At 38.6% G+C, this 17,980-nt stretch overlaps 2 pseudogenes; one reads left to right on the plus strand and one right to left on the minus strand.

The window, feature by feature from the left end:
• Positions 1 to 3,019: 3,019 nt before the first annotated feature.
• On the plus strand, positions 3,020 to 4,016 carry LOC127664561 (vomeronasal type-1 receptor 4-like; annotated as a pseudogene).
• A 10,867-nt stretch (positions 4,017 to 14,883) lies between these two features.
• The window catches only part of LOC127664444 (vomeronasal type-1 receptor 4-like), a 28,742-nt pseudogene continuing 25,645 nt past the window's right edge, over positions 14,884 to 17,980 (minus strand).

Below are 17,980 nucleotides of genomic sequence, written 5' to 3' on the forward strand. Positions count from 1 at the left end.
TAACCTAGAAAACTGGAATACCCAAAACATAATCCACACATCAAATGAGGTACAAGAAGAAAGGTGGAGTGGCCCCTGGTTCTGGAAAGACTCAGTGAAACAGTATTCAGCAAAACCAGAACGGGGAAGTGGGAAGGGGTGGGTGGGAGGACAGGGGAAGAGAAGGGGGCTTACGGGACTTTCGGGGAGTGGGGGGCTAGAAAAGGGGAAATTATTTGAAATGTAAATAAATTATTTTGAATAAAAAAATTAAAAAAAATCAATAAAATAACTCCTAATAATATTCTTCTATAATGATAGATCACTGTGTTATCCAGTCATCATCAGAGAGTTTTACCCAGAAGCAGATAGAATAGATGCAGAGAGCCACAGGCAGATATTAGTCAGAAAGGGACTCTGTCTGGAAGATCTCCACTGCATCCCTCCCCTCAGAGCACAGGGGATCTTTTTGAAGAGGAGGGAGAAAGATTGTAAGAGGCAGAGAGGATGGAGGGCATCTGAAGAACAACACCTCGCAATCAACTGAGCAAGGGGCATATGAGCTCACAGAGACTGAAGCAGCAAGAACAGGACTGAAATGAGTATCCACAGGTCCTCAGTACACAGAACTTGGTTAGTTGTTCATTTTCTCACCTCACATCCTTCCTGTCAAAATAATTAAACCCTAATTAAGGTAGAAATAATTTCTGAGCAAAACAGATGTAACTGTGGGAGAGAGGGAAGCTGTACTTCAGGGACTGAGGCCCCACAGTGGCCTTCCTTCCCCCTGTCACTGTGACAAGATGAAACCTGAAATCTGAAGTACCTGATGGCAGCCAAGAGCCCCACAGATGCAGATAGTACAAATATGACCTGGCAAGTGTCACCTTCCCAGAGCTGCTCCAGAGCCTGTCTGCACCACAGAGGTCCAGGTGAGTACATGAAGGTAAGATATTAGATCCCCTCAGCTGTGCCATGGAGAGATTCATTAAACTGAAGTCTTTCTCTGACTGAGCCAGAGAGACTGTGAGCCTTGGACTTTCCTTCTGACCCTGAGAAGGCTGGTCTCTGGGTCCAGAGAGATCAAAGGAAACAAGTTCTAGGAGACACAGAAATGCTGAGGCATTGCCATCCATCCTCTGGTTGGAGTCAGGGCAGAGCTCTGGGTGGAGCTGTGCCTAAGGCTACCTCTTTAGAGTTTATAAATAAATCAGAAAGATGGAGATTTTCAGATGTCTATCAAAAATTGGAGACAATTATGAAACACATAGGTATTATCAGTACTAGAGAGACTGTCAGTATAAATGTTTTCCAATAGTTGGCATAGGGAGACTGTCTCAAAAGAAACAAGACAAACGTAAATGCACAAAAATAAATGTTTTCCAGCATTGTGACTCCCACAGAGGTAGTGGTATTTGTAATGTTTGTACTTTTCACTTCTGATGCATTTCTATTTTTTAAGTATTGACACGTTTTCTTTTACAATACCTTTATTACTTCTAAGTGAAAATTTCCTTCTGGATTCATCCTTATACTCTTGATTAAGTCACCTAATATTTAAATGCTTATCTTAACTTTAGTCATGGTGTTTTCAGCATGTGGAGAACTGTAAACCATAAGGTGTAATAGTCATTGTTATCATCTTGAGATTTCCTGCTACAAGGGTCCAGGCTGTGAACTAGCACATCCTGAAACAGCTCATTTTAACTTTATCCCAAAACTAAACTGCAAAGAACAATAATCTTTTTTGTTTTGTTTGATTGTTTGCTTACATGCTTTTAGAAAATCAGAATAAATGGATATAATCTAGCTCAGGCTCTTGGGAGGTAAACTCCTCATGGGAACATCCATATATCTAAACACAAATCAATCCTGCCTTTTAAATGAATTTCCTTTAACATTTCCCAAACAATGTGGGTGATGAGTCACCTCTCTCCTCTGACAGTCCACTTCAGTAGAAATGAATCACTTATTAGAAGTGCCAGAGGCTGGTCTCATGTGTGATTTAAAGTTTGGAAACAGGAATAAAGGACTTAAAATGGAGGATTCCTCAGGAAAACTAGCATTAAACAAACAGAAAAATGTTAATATTTTCCACCAGGACTTGAAGTTATTGATTGCAGCAATTTTTATGAACTCCAGCCTTTGATAGAACAGTTAAAGTGTGTGTTAAAGACAATAAAAATGCTAATGACTTTCATGTTAATATCTGGAATATTCTTCATTCTATTCAGATATTCAGGATGGTATTATGATTTCTGAGATATTAAAAATATCTAGTAAACATTCATGGAGAATGAAATCACACAATGGTCACTATAAAAACTTAACATATTAAGATGTAGGAATTGAAGTTATAAAGCTTTGAAGTCAAATGCCATTCTAGAAATTGTACTATTGAAGATGTAGATAAGAAAGGAATATCAAACAAAGCAAGAAAAATGTAGAAAGAAAAGATACTAAATGTGATAGTTGATACAGGTAGTGAGCAGCAGTGTCTTTGTGTGATGTGGGAAATGATTTGGGAATTGTGTGGGTAAATAGGAAGAAATAGAATAAGAAACAGAGGAATAACTTTTGGTAATGAGAACTTGGAATTCAATTCAACTATGGTGAGAGATATCAAGGACAATGAGTGCATGCAGACAGACAGACTCTCTCTCTCTCTCTCTCTCTCTCTCTCTCTCTCTCTCTCACAGATACACACACACACACACACACCATGCACATGTACACGTATATACACACACATACACACACACACAAACTTGAACAAGACAATTTTGCCAGTGTAAAGCTCAAAAATATTTCTTTTAAATTTTAGATTAAAAACCAGTTACCAAACTCCCCTGTCTGCACACTCAAAATATCCTAGAGCCTGCAGGAAGAAGGAGAAGTTTCATGGACCTAATCAGCTACATTGCATGTCTGTCCCTGCTTTGTGAACTCCAGAAAATGCTATTCAGAAAAGTTTGCTGTGCACAACTATGTCTAGAATTGCAGAGACTTCCTTCAAAAAGTGTTTGCATCCTGGATACAAGGTTTTCTACCTAGGAATGAAGAAATGATTTTAAAGTATATTAAGGACATAATTTTCCTCCTTATAACTCTGCTTGGCATTCTGGGGAACATGTCTGTTTCTATGAATCATGTGTTCAGTTGGTGGGAAGGCACTGAGAAGAAACCCATACACCTCATTCTCATCCACTTGGCTTTTACAAACATCCTCATCCTTCTTGCAAAAGGATTGCCAAAGACAGTAGCAGCTTTTGGTTTGAGAAACTTCCTAGATGATATAGGCTGTAAGATCATTGTTTACCTGGAGAGGGTGGCCAGGGGCCTCTCCATCTGCACCAGCAGTCTCCTCACTGTGGTCCAGGCCATCATCATCAGTCCCAGAGAATCTGGGTGGAATAGGTTCAGGCCAAAGTCTGCAAGGCACATCCTTCCATTTTTCTCATTCTTTTGGATAATCAATGCTTTGATAAGTACAGACCTAATCCATTCCATTAGAAGTACAAGTCTGAATATATCACAGTATATAAATGATGAGCGTTATTGCTATTTTATACTAGAAAATCAGAAAATAAAATGGATTGTTCTCCCTCTTATGGTCCTGAGAGATGCAGTGTTTCAGGGTGCCATGGGAGGGGCCAGTGGCTACATGGTATTTCTTCTCCACAAGCACCACCAGCATGTCCTCTACCTTCAGAGCTCCAAGCTTCTCTACAGAACTCCCCCTGAGCTGAGAGCTGCCCAGAGTGTCCTCCTTCTGATGCTCTGTTTTGTTTTCTTCTACTGGATAGATTGTGCCTTTTCTCTAATTATAAGCATTTCTTCAAGCAAAAATACCCTGACGGTAAATATTCGAAATTTTTTAACTCTTGGTTATGCAACTTTTAGCCCCTTTGTGCTGATTCACAGGGATGGGCTTTTGGTTAAATTTTGGCATGCTCAGTGGGAGAAATCAAGAAAATATCTCCAATTTATATATCCAAAAGTCTCAAAGAAATCTCAGTTCTGTAATACTGTGGTAAGATAAGCCACTGACAGCAGTTTCAGCATGTGTTTATTCTCAGACACTCTTCGTATTGTTTCACAGCCTTGAGCTGAGAGGGAAAGAATGACCTTATCAAATTATCATGATACAGAGATCTCATTCTCCATTTGCCACTCTTTTGAATAGAATTTTTACAACTTTCTATATTTGTATTAATTTATTGTGTGTGAATAGCTGTGTAGCACATGCATGCCCTGTGCCTGTTGAGGCTCAAAGAGATCATCAGACATTCAGTGACTGACTGAAGTTACAGAGATTGTTATGAACCAATGTCTGGTTGCTGGAAATGAACCTGGCTTCTCTGGAAGACCAGACAATGATCCAGCACTGAGAAAAATGAGTCTACCAGGGATTTGTAAAACTGGTTTTACTACTACTAAGATTTTGTAAATTTTATCAAAATTCATAGTGCTCTGATCATGTTAGTCCAAGAAATTCCACAGCTTGTACTAGACAATGTGCTTTGTAAATATTAATGCCTCAAGGGTATTTTGGACTTCAAAGTGTTAAGTATACATTCATAGAAAATATTTTATAAAATAAAATGAAAGAATGACATGTACTATGAAGCTAATCAATAGAAGCCAAAAGTATCAGTCACAGAACTTAAATGCCCTGGATCATTTTATTGCTGTTATATTTGTGAAAGTTCTTGGCAGGTAAACACTAGATATATGAAATAAATTAGATAACAAATACACAGTACAGTTTTATACTTAACTGTGGTTACTATGTTGGTTTCAAAATGTGCATGTGTCTTTTTCAAAATGAATTAATAAGTATAACAGAAGCCAAGCAAGCCTGCTTTGCAGATGCCCTGTGTTACTGCTCTCCACAGCTCTGTACAGCTCTGTATCACTAAGGAGCTCTGGAAGAATCTGACTCTACATATATTTAAATGAAAATTCCTGCTCATGCACTTAAATTGGATCCATATAGTAATATAGGGACTCATTTCTAAGAATTTAATGGATGCATTCTATAAGATACTTATTGATATAGTTATTGAGCATGAAATTGTTGAATCATTAGAAGTAAGTTTTTATCTAATTTTTAAAAATTTTTCTGTGATATCTGACTGGAAACACTGGGGGCTGCATGGTTCTATTTTACAATGATGAATACTATTTATATTTTGCTTGGTAGTACTGTATAAACAAAACACTTTAAGTAACTGGTGTGTACTGTATTGTGCTACAGATGATTAAATAGCTTGTTTTTCTAATTATATTCATGTGTATGTGTCTATGTGAGTATATGCCACATTTGTACAGATGTTCCTACAGGCCTGAAGAGAACATTGCATCACTAGGGACTAGAGCTACAAGCTGTCATGCATTCTATGATGTGGGTGTAGGGTAAGACACCAGAGTCTTCTGTAGGACAAGCAGGTCTCTTCACCACCCCTCCACTTCCTTGCCTGATGTAAATGTGACTTGTTTGGAGGTAACGTCCACTGTTTCTTAGTCTCACAGCTTTTTTGTTATAGCTTTTTTTCTAGTGTCTGTCACAAAGAACTAGACACAGACAAATCAAGCACCTTCTAATTCAGTCTATGTAATTTGACTCAAAAGGAAATGATGTAAAATCATGGAGAAGGAGTGAAGAAAGATGTGTTTAATATGAGTGATGGAGAGTTTGTTCAACATTAAGAATAGAGAGGGGGCTTGAGAGATGACTCAGTGGGTAAAAGCACCCGCTGACACCCAGACAACCTGATCTGCCTCTGAAGAAGAAAACTGACTCGCAGATGTTGTCTTCTGACCTCCACAGGCATGCAGAGATGCATACAGGGACACATGCAGGGACATACAAAATAGACTTTAAATTTAATTTTAAAAATTAAAAAACTGGTAGGCAGGAGATATATAATTGTTGATAAAACATAACCTAGGATGACCTAGACTTTGAGTGGCACATAGGTTGATAGTTTTAATTTCTCTGTAAAGGTTAGAATAGATTGGAAAACAATAAAATAAAATCTTGATGAGAAAATAAATTTAAAATTTTAATACATGATAAAAATAGTTACAAATCTTAATATGTAGCAGAGAGCAAAGGCATTCTGGAAATGGAATTAAACTATGTCCTTCGGATACCTTACCAGGGATTTGGCAATTGGATTAGTACAAACATCACCTCAAATTTTACAACTTCTATATGCTGGACACATTGCCTGTCACTAGCATGGACCTGTGAGACATTATGGTAAATATAATTGTTTGGTTGCAGATCCTGGAACCAGGAACTGAGGTGCATATTTTACCTACCAAAGCAGACCTGGACTCCAGGTTCTCCCAACATATCTCAGTCCCTACCTGATATGCCCTATCCCCAGTCCTGAACTTTTGAGCCCAGGAGCTAGGATGTCCTCAGAGTCTCTTCCCTATATAATCCAGACAGCTTGGTTTATCTTCTCTCTCTGCATGCTCACCCCTTTTTCTTTCTCTCACACTTCCCTATGCCCCTTTCCCCATAGTGATTTCCCTGTCCTCAATCTTTGGGGCCAGTGAACTTGCCCACCCAAGAGTTTCCCAAATAAACTTGCCTTTAATATAATCTATCTGGTTTGAATTGGTCCATTCCACCAGTGGTGGAAAAATGACCTATCTGTATTAAGTCAGCTGCATGTAGACAAATACCACATGATTTTACTAATTAGTGGAATCTAAATAAAGAAGAGAATAGAGCCTTCAGTGTGTGGTTTGCAGCCTACAGCCCTAAAAAACCACCACTACTTGAGAGCTCTGCCTGTAGCTGGTTTTTAATATAACCATTGATGTGTTTTTATAAAGCCAGGGGCATGTTTGGTAGAATGAGGTACCATATGGTGAGAGGGGTACCTTAGCAGGCCCATACCGAGGCACTCCCTCCCAAGGACCAGCCATATTTCAGGTCTAATATAGAAGAGAGCTTATTTGGGTGCATGGGAAGTGGAGTTGGGAAGCAGAGTTGAGAAGTGAGTAGAGGCAGAGAAAGAGAAGGGACAGCAGAGGACAGAGAGAGAAAGAGAAAGAGAAAGAGAAAGAGAAAGAGAAAGAGAAAGAGAAAGAGAAAGAGAAAGAGAAAGAGAAAGAGAAAGAGAATGAGAATGAGAATGAGAATGAGAATGAGAAAGAGAATGAAAAAGAGAAGCTGGTCAGAAGCTCATGGAAAGAGAGAGGAGAAGCCAAAGGAGAGACAGGAGAAAGAGGTCAGAGAAAGAAGAGAGACAGAAAGACAGAGAAGGCACAGAGAACAAACAGTCCCTTTTATTGCAAGCCAGACCTGCTTAGTTGTTGCTAAGTAACAGTTGGACAGAGCCTAGAAGGAATGCTACATGCTAAAAATCACATCACACTTAAAGAAAATAGAACCATCACAAAAGTCCAATATTCCTCTGGTTCATACATTCACTCCTTGCAAAATGCTCTCTTACTGTCTTTAGATGCTGAATCTCAAGCCCGAGTGGGCCCCTTAGCTGGCTCATAGCTTTGTAATATAGGCAGAGGAGGATGGCTCTGGGGAAATTAGAAACCACTTCAACAAACTAGTTGGGCTTTTATGCTGTTTTTATTTGTTTTTTCATGTATTGTTTGTTGGGAAAAGTTAAATCATAACGACTGATAGGCTAACTTCTGTCCCAAGCAAAGTTAATAATTATGGAAGAAGGAAGCTGTATTTCAAGGGCCAAGACACCGCATGCTTTTCTGACAGAGTGACAGTGACAACTGAAGTCTGCCATGTTTCCTTGAAGCTGAGAACCACAGGATTCCTACAGTACAACTACAAACTGGGAAGCTTTACTCTGGCAGGCCTGACCTAGCACTCACCTTCAGCAGGCCTCACAGTGAGGAGAATTGGCAGCCCTTTAGTTCATTCTTTGCTACTACATGAATCTGTTGTAGTGATTTCTTACCTCCATAAGCCTGTATAAAAGCACACAACTCAGTTATTATATTTATAAGCTATATGCCAAGATTGGATAGATCGACCACTAACCTAATTTATTCTCCTGCTATGGGACCCCTTTCTGCTTGTGGCTTCTCCAGGCCATGTAGTTCTGCTCCATCTTTCTTTAACTTTCTATTCCTCCATTATTCTCTCTCTCCTCCTTATCTGAGACCTTGCATCCCATCTTTTCTTCCACTGTCCAATCATTTCTCTAGCCTTTATTTGACCAGTCAGTATGGGGAGAAGGTTCAGTGAGATCACCTGAATAGATGATCACTTAAGGACTTTGGAGGCAGCTCCTCTCGAGGAAGCAGAATTAACATAGAAGTACAAACAGAACCAGGGCGCCCCACAACACGATTCCTCTACACAGCAGCACTTCATTCTTTTTACTAGGCAGTGGAGGTTCTGAGAGCCTTTGATCCTTAGATTCTCAACTCTTCTGATAGCAGAAAGATTGGGAACGAGACTACCAGCTGTCATCCCACAAATGCAAGAAGCATCTGTCTCCATGTTTATCAACAGACAGCTTTAGGGTGAGTTTCCCCTGAGGTTTTTATATTGTGTCTCTAAAAAGCTTAGATATATGGAAGTACCTTTCCTGAGTTAAGAAAATCTCTGGAAGCCTGCCCTGATGGTCCATGCTTTAATCCCAGAATTTAGGAGGCTCACACAGGTGGATTTCTGAGGTTGGGGCCAACCTAGTCTTTACAGCAAGGTCCAGGATACACAAGGCTACACAGAAAAACCCTGGGATTACCGGTTTGTGTAACTATACATAGCAAGGTAGTCAATTTTGGCAAGCGCTAAGTTTGTTTAGGGTGGGTTTGCTTGTTGTTCTGTTTTATTTTGTTATCTCTTCTTGTTTGTTTTTGGAACAGAGTCCTATTATTTCACTGGGGATGGACTAGAACTGTCTATGTGGAACAACATGGACTAGAACTCAGAGTGATATGCCAGCCTCTGCTTCCCAAGTATGAGGATTAAAGGTATTCAGTACCACATCTGGCTTCAGGATAATCATTTTTAAGAACTTCCAATGTCTAACACAATCATTAAGCATTCACTAGTTTACTTTTATTAACGAACACCCCTATGCTTATGATGGAAGATTATAGCATAATTCAGTAAACATAAGACAGTCGGGTCTAGAGAGTCTTATTGAGGTGCCAAGCCACCTGGCAGGAACTTGACATCAACCAATGTGAAGTTCCTCTCCCAGCCTTTGAGTGGAAACTCCTGTGTCAGCAATAATCCCCTCCACCAAGGGTGAAGTGCTCAGACAAAGGTGAAGCCTATTGTTCTTCAAGGACCTGCAGTCTCCTGAGAAACACTAGCCACCTGTGGAGCAACTGAACTGATTCTGCTGAGAATCTTCCAGGCTTTTCCACCCTGCATATATGTATGTATGTATGTATGTATGTATGTATGTATGTATGTATGTATGCATGCATGCATGTATGTATGTATGTATTGGGAGTTCTTCATTAAACTTTGAGACCTTGAATAGCAGGTGTTATCTTGGTCTCTGTCTCTTTTTGTCACCTTCCCATACATCCCCAGCTTCCCTTCCAGGTAACCCATTTGATATAACTGCAAGCAGTTACATTCTGGATTTTATACTGCTTCCTTTAGTGCATTGATAGAATATAGTCTCCTCATATGTAATGAAAGAGAAAAGAAGTTGAATTGAAAGGCAATAATAGCTAAAATCAAGCATTACTTGCTACCAACCTTAGGTACGAGCCAGTGTTCCTACAGTTTAGGCTTCCTGAGATGTACAGAGCAGAAAACTCTAAAGCAATCATGTAATGATAACTAGGATGTAGTAGATGAAAGGCCATGTTTATATCTGAGTATTATGTTAAACTGAGTTGCCCCACCCCTTACGTGCAGTGGCAGAGCTGTCCCCACTTCTTATCAGTTATCACACTCAAGAGAGTGCCCTGTCCCTCACCTAGGCAGCAGTGGAGAGCTGGCTCTGGTGGGGTGGGTGCAGGACAGCTGGCCCCATGGAGTGGATGCAGGAGAGCTGCCCCACCACTTACCAGCTATGGCACTCCAGATTTCTGGCCCCACCTGAGCAGCACAATAGAGCTGGCTCCATACCTCATCTGCTATGTGGTGGCATGGGTGTGTGAGAAACACCTCCTTTATCAGTCAGCACTATCTGCTGCAGATGGGAGAGCTAGCCCAGGGGGCATGAGCACTGGAGAGCTAGACCAACCCATCACCTGGGCAGTGTAGGAAAGCTGGTCCTGGGGGCAGGTGCTCAGGAGAGCAGGTGGACTGACTAACTTGACTTGCACTAGACCCAGACCGAGGTTCTCAGTTGGCCCACCCCAACATTTACCTCATCTTTGAACTAATGGATCACAAAGAGCTGGTCCTAAAGATCCAAAGTTAGATCAATATCTAACCAGGGCAACAATAATACATCCAAGAGGCATCCTGGTGAGAATCCAGTATTAATACTGTACGAGGGCTCAAAACAGACCAATGATACATTGCAATGAATATTTGTAAATAAAGCTGTTTGGGGAAAAGGTATACTGTGTAATATCTGTCTGCAAATTATGCAGCGAATATCAGCATGTTTAATTTCATGCCAATTTGACACACATTAGGATCATCCTGGAAGAGGAACCTCAATTGTGAAAATGACTATAGTCCTATCAAGAATGGACTATAGACAAGTTAGTGGGGTATTTTCTTAAGTAATGGTTGATATGGGAGGCTTCAGCTCTTACTGGGTGATGCCCCACCCTGAGTGTCTACAACTGCCTTGTGTAAAGAAGCAAGCTGAGGGAATCATGGTGAGCTGGCCATTCCTCTGAGTTTCTGTGTCAGGAGACAGACCTACTCATGCCTTCCTCAAAGGTCCTGATGAAAGGATGAGGGAAAATGGGTTGTGCATCCTTGTCTAGGAACATACCTGTAAGACCAATCTAATGCTGGAGTCAGTACCTCATGGGAACCAGGGTTAAGGGTTCTAGGAACTTAACCCAGTTACTTGGGCTGTGGCTATACAATACAAAATATTTTGGGAACTCTCCAAGTAAGGAAAATATTTGTATACGAAAGACTTTAAGATATTGAAGAAAGATATTGAAGAAGACACAAGAAAACTGATTCTCCCATACTCATGGATGTACAGGACATTGTGACAAGTAGGCATCCTGCCAAAAGCAAACTACAGATTTAATGCAATTTCCGTCAAAATTACAACACAATTCTTCATAGAAAGAAATTATTTTAAATCTTCAAATTATATAGAAATTAAAAAACAAATGACAGGATAGTTTAAAACAATTATTAATAATAAAAGAACTGATAGAGGTAGCTTTATCCCAGATTTCAAGTTGTATTACAGAGCTATACTAATGTTAAACATGTACTCAAGCACGCGCATGCGCACGCACGCACGCACGCACGCACGCACACACACACACACACACAATGGTTTTGGCATAAAAAAAAAAGCATGTTGGTCAATGGAATCAATTTGAAGACTCAAATATAAGTTTACATCTAAGGACAACTGATTTTTCACAAAAAAGCTATGATATGTATATACTTAGCCTAGGGAGTTGCACTTTTAGAAAGTGTAGCCCTGTTAGAATAGGTGTGGCCTTGTTGGAGTAGGTATGTCACTGTGGGTGTGGAATTTAACACCCTCATTCTAGCTGCCTGGAAGTCAGTATTCTACTAGGATCCTTCAGATGAAGGTGTAGAACTCTCAGCTTCTCCTGTACCATGCCTGTCTTGATGCTGCTAACTAAGACAACCCTAACTAAGACAGAAGTCAAAAATAAAACTGAAAAAAAAGACAACACCTTCAACAAAAGATGGTGGTCAAACTGTATGACTGCATGTAGAATGAAAATAAACATATATTTACCACCCTCAAAAATTAAAATCCCAATGGATCAAGGGTCTCAACATAAGACTTGATATGCTGAATCTGACAGAAGAAAAGGTAAGAAATAGAGTTGAACTCATTAGCACAAAAAAGGGCCTTCCTAAACAGAATACCAGTAGCACAGGTATTAAGACAAAAAATTGATAAATGGATTCTTTTAAAGCTGAAAAGCTCTATAGATTACAGGCTACCATTATTCAGTTAAAGTGGCAGTCTACAGAATGGGAAAAGATCTTTAACAAGTATACATCTGACAGTGGGTTAGTATATAGATTATACAAAAAACTAAAAATAATTACTGGACATCAAAAAATAACATCTTTTATGCTAGGTTCAGCTGTTATAACTGGGATGCTCTTTTTTGAAAAGGAAAGAGGAGCAGTAGGTCTGCAGAAGAGGGGAGGTGAACTAGAGGGCCTGGAAGGAGTGGAGGAGGGGAGGCTGCATTCAGGATATATTGCATTAAAGAAGATTAAAGATTAAAACAATAAAATGAAAGACAAATAAATCAATTTAAAAATGGGGAAAATTAAACAGAACAGCAGTTCTCAACTTTCCTAATGCTGTGACCCTTTAATACAGTTCATTTTATGATAACCCCCAACTATAAAATTATTTTCGTTAATATTTCACCACTCTAAATTTTATAGCTACTGTTATAAATCATCATGTAAATATTTTTGGAGGTAGAAGTTTGCCAAATGACTGTGATCCACATGTTGAGAACTATTGATATAGGGAGTTCTCAAATGATGAAACACAAATGGCTGAGAAACACTTAAAGACATGTTAAATACCCTTAAATAACATGGAAATGCAGATCAAAATTACCCGAGGTCTCATCTCACTCCAGTAAGAATGTCCAAGATCAATTAAAAGCTTATTAGTGTATGCTGACAGGGATATTAAGAAAGAGCAACAATTGTTCATTATTAGTGGGTGCCAACATGTATCCAGCCACTGCAGAAATCAGTGTAGAGGTTCCTCAAGAAGCCAAGAAATAATCCACTTCATAATTCAGCTCTCACAAGCATGTGTATATGCACAAAGAGTCTGCAACTTGCTACAGAAATACTTGTTCATCCTTGTTCATTGCTGCTCTATTCATAATACCGAGAAACAGGAAATAGCTTAGGTGTCCATCAACTTATAAATGAATAACAAAAATGCGGTGCACTACAGAGTGGACTATTACTCAATTGCTAAGAAAAATGAAATTTGCAAGTATTAAATAGATGGAGTTAGAAACAAACACCTTTATTGTTATGAATCAGATCCAAAAGGTCAAATATCACACTTATATGTTTATAGTAGCTTTTAAGCTTTTACTACTTGTGCCACAAGCTGTATAACTACAGGGGTTAGGTGCCTAGTGATGGGTCAAGGGAGAAGATGGGGTTTCCCAAGGAAAGGGAGTTATAATGTAGTGTTACAATGAGATAAAAGGATGAAATAATGAGGGAGGTGGGGGAAAGGTAAAAGAAAACACAGAGGCACAACTAACACTAAAGGTCTTTTGAAAGCCATTGCTGCAGGGTGAGTGCAAATGTTATACCTGCTCAGGAGAAGCTCAAAGAGATTCCCAGGTATGTTTGGTGAGGAGCAAAGAAAACTAAATTATGGAAGACAGACTTAAGGTTCCCACATTAAACTCTTCATGCTTTATGAGAATGGGGTCAAAATGAATACATTTATGTTCAATCCTTACTTTAATTTTAAATGGAAGACTATAAAAATCAGATGTCATATAGAAAATTACCCAAATCAGAATGAGGTAGCAGGCTGCTTGTCATTTATAGGGTATAGCATAAACGACTGATAAAATGATTGATTTGATGAACTTTAGAAATCAAAGTGTTAGGAAGCACTTCTTGGAGTCCAGAAAAACAATGTATAAACTGTGAGCTGAGAGTGGATGTTTCCTTGGGAGACTGTCCTTAGAGAATGGTCAAGAAAAGTAAGGAGGTAGCTTACTTTTCACATGATCCCATGATTAAGATGATATGGAAGATTAATAGCACTCTTCCAAGGGGATGAGCTATGTACCATTATACATAATTAATCTATTTATTATTTATTGCTAAAGTAAATTCAGAATTGAAGACAGGAAAAAGCCACAAATATTTACCTGGAAAGCAACAATGGTTGGGAAAGCATGTATTATAGTAATTTGAAGAAACTACTAATTTTTTTGTTAGCTCAGTGCATACTTGAGAGATGAGTGTGTGCAAGATTGCAAAGAGGATCTGAGATGAGAAGCATCTAATGTTCGATATCATGACTTGGAAACTGTAGGATGCTGTACTGTATTTGGATGTTCTCATGGGAAAGTGTTTAGAGCTGAAGCCTATACAGAACTACCTTCCGTGGAGGCGTCAGCATGGTGCTCACAGCATGGGCATGAGCATGGTGCTCATGTCCAAAAGTCAGCAGCAGCATCTCCATGTCTGTAGAAGAACAGAAGATCCAAGAACAAAATCTAAGCAAAGAACTCTGCATTTACATAATATACTCTTCATTTGACTAAAGAAAACAGGAAACCCACAGGCATGAACTATCTCATGTTTATTTCCTTATGTTTCTGAAAATGTTTTCCTAGTTCTGAGCATGAAATTGTTAAATTTACCAAATTCATCTGGATACCTCCAGTCATTGTAGCAGTAAAACCAATTTTTAAATACACAATTACAAACAGTTTTTTAGTGCTGGAGAAATGTCCCAGTAGTTAAGAGCCCTAGCTGGTCTAATAGAGGATTTACGTTCAATTCACAGCAACCATATTTTGGTTCAGAACAATCTTTCTTACTCTAGCCAGTCAATGGGCATATAGTCTTCCAGAATATACAGGTATCATTCATGGATGTGTTACATAATGCAGGCGAATTATTCATACACAATAAAAGAATGCAAATATGAAAAAAGTTTAAATCCCTTCAAAGGGGTAGCAAATTGGAGAATGAGGTTTCTATAGAACTGTAATTTGCTAAGATTACAGAGTTAATTCAAAATTAATTCTCAGCTCAAGAGTTAGGTCACCAGGAAAAGTGTCTGAGAATGAGTAGATTCTTACAATCCTTTGTGGGGTTTTATTGTATCCATAATATTGCAGAACTGAGATTTTTTCCATACTTATCGAACAGATAAATGAGAGACATTTTCTCAGTTTCTCTCTCTGAGCAAGCCAATAATTAGCCAGAAGTCCATCCCTGTGAATCAGCACAAGTGGAATAAAAGATACATAAACAGGAGTCAGAAATTCTCGAATATTTATTGTAAAGGAATTTTCTACTAAAGAGATACTTACAATTAGAGAAAAGGCATATTCAGTCCAATAGAAGAAAACAAAACAGAGCATCAGAAGGAGGACACTTTGAGCAGCTCTCAGCTCTAGGAGAGTCCTGTAGAGAAGCTTGGAGTTCTGAAGGCAGAGGACATGCTGGTGGTACTTGTGGAGAAGAAATACCATGTAGCAACTGGCCCCTCCCAGGATAACCTGAAACACTGCATCGCTCAGGATCATGAGAGGGAGAAAAATCCATGAACTTGACATTGTGCTTGCTAAACATTAGAACCACAAGGTACACAGGGAAAATCCTGTGACATATCACCCTTTCTGTTTAATCAAATAAAACAAAACATTTTTCTGAAAATAAACTGAGCACATCTATTACCATTTTATAATTTATATAAGATAGACTTAACACCCAGCCTAACATTTTGGTCAATAAAATTGAACACTGTCCTCTATCCTAACTTAAAAACTATAGCTCTGCACCTGGCTTATGTCCTGGCTTCAGATAGAATGATGCCTGAAAACCATCTTCTCAAATCTGTTCTCTCAAAGTAAATAGCCTGGGTTGGCTATGAGACTATAGTTTTCAACCCCATCAGAAACCTAAGAACAAATTATATTAACTGAAAATATATAGGAAGCCTAACACAGCTTAGCAATTTATAGAGACTGCTGATCACCTGGACAGTGCCTTACTTCAAAACATTGGAGCATTAGTCTTCAGTCTTCCGGTCCAAGAAAATCTGACATTCCTTACAGAAACATGATATTAAGGACTAGCCTAGTCTGTCTTGGCCGAACCAAGCTGTCCTAACTTGTAATTGTGTCCTTTCTTTGGACAGTATTTATGTCTATAGACAAAATGAGGCAATTCTTGCCTAGTAGTTGTCTTGCCACAACTGGAGTAACTCATAGATGCTCTATTTCATCTTTGAATCCAAGACACAGAAAGCTGTCAGGTGCAGACTAGTCTCAACAACAAATGAATAAATAACATTAAATGTCACATTCTGTGGATTTCTGACATTTTTGAAAACCAATTATCTATGTAAAGTAATCTGGACTTTTGCCATTAACTACTCTCAGCTATTTCCAATTAAAAATTTGAAAACATCCTTACAATAAACTTAGAGCCATGAATTTGCTATTTGTCCCTAAACTCACATTTCAGATCAGATTAAAATAACATTTCTAGAAGGACTGGGTCTAATCCTTATATTTACAAAATTTTGTATCAACAGAAGAAATTTATACCAATGAAACTGTTGATTTTGCATCAAAATAAATTATATACCACTTAAGAAATTATGACTTCAGCTTAGTAACAAAGAGATTTCTACCAAATGAGATTGTGACTATATAATCAATTCTAGCTTTTCCTCCTTGTTCCAATATGATCATTTCTACATTTCCTGGAAAGACAACCTATTAATAACCCTGTCTAGCCCCAAAGCCCAGGGAATTGGGTCAATGACTCTTCATAACTTCTTCAAGCTGGATATAGGCATTGAGATATTTTTAAGGGCCAGGGAAAGGGTAGGGAAAATAGAGTTGGTTGGCCTTAAGTAGGTCACACCAACAATTGATGTAGTCTCTGATGTCTGTGTCTTGACTGGCTCTAACTGAAAGTCCAAGACATCTAGAGCTCAAGCAGAGACTCACCAAGGCTGTATATTCTGTAATATATAAATCTCAAAACAAAATTTTAGTATCATCAAGATATATTTTTTTTGTTTAATTCTCTGGAATCTAGTCCTCTGGAGGTCTCCCTTCATCATATCTGATCCATATAATTCTGGAAGGTATTAATACCTTAATCACCTTTTCCAAAAACACAAATACAAACCCTTTTTCCAAAATTAGCAGAAACTTGAGCCAGTAATCAGAAAACCCTTTATTTAGACCCTCTCCCAGAGGAATGATATAATCACAAAAGTCAAAATCACACCCATTTTGAAAATCAAAACAATCTAAAACAAATGAAGTAAACTAAGATACTGTATGTCCCTATATTTAGGCCTTTCCTTTCTTGCCAAGCAGGAAAAGACACTCAAGATTTGCGTGGAGCCCATGTTAGATAGAATATGAGCATTTGGTAGCTGGTTAAATAATCTATATCATATTTCTGTTTGGTTCTCCGCCCAGAGCCACAGACATATTTTATTAATACCTGTATAATATCTGTTGATCTCTCTACCTGGAACCACAGGCATTGGTAATACCTGTTCAAAGCAGGCAATGATTATCACTTCACTCTCTGATCTGGAGTCAGTGACTAATATTATATATCCTAGTTCAAATTAAAATAATCTAAACCAAATGAAGTAAACTACAATACTGTATGTGTCTAAACTTAGGAATTTCCTATGCTGCCAAGAGGATATAAAACCCGATATTTCCATGGAGCCCATGTTATACCGACTATGAGTATCCTGCAAGGCATGTAAAGCAATTTTATAACATCTTATGGTTCAGCTCTCTGCCTACAGAAGCCAATTTCATTCTTTTCCTAACTCAGAACAGCCTGTAATTTTCCACCAGCATCTTAGCACTGCTAGCAGTTTGTTTCAATTCCTATGCTTGAGTCACGTGACTTGTTTTAGCACTACCCCTTTTACTCACTTAACATAAATAAATAAATAAATAAATAAATAAACCTCTAACTCTGAGTCTAAAAATCTTACATTTCTAGTGGATTCTTTCTAGTGGGTTTCCAACTGTTGCAGGAAATATTAAAAAAAAATCTAACCAGAATGTTCCCACACTAGTGCCAGCACCAGTGCATTTTCACCGA

Source organism: Apodemus sylvaticus, chromosome 14 (assembly GCF_947179515.1).
Source record: "Apodemus sylvaticus chromosome 14, mApoSyl1.1, whole genome shotgun sequence".
Classification (NCBI taxonomy): domain Eukaryota; kingdom Metazoa; phylum Chordata; class Mammalia; order Rodentia; family Muridae; genus Apodemus; species Apodemus sylvaticus.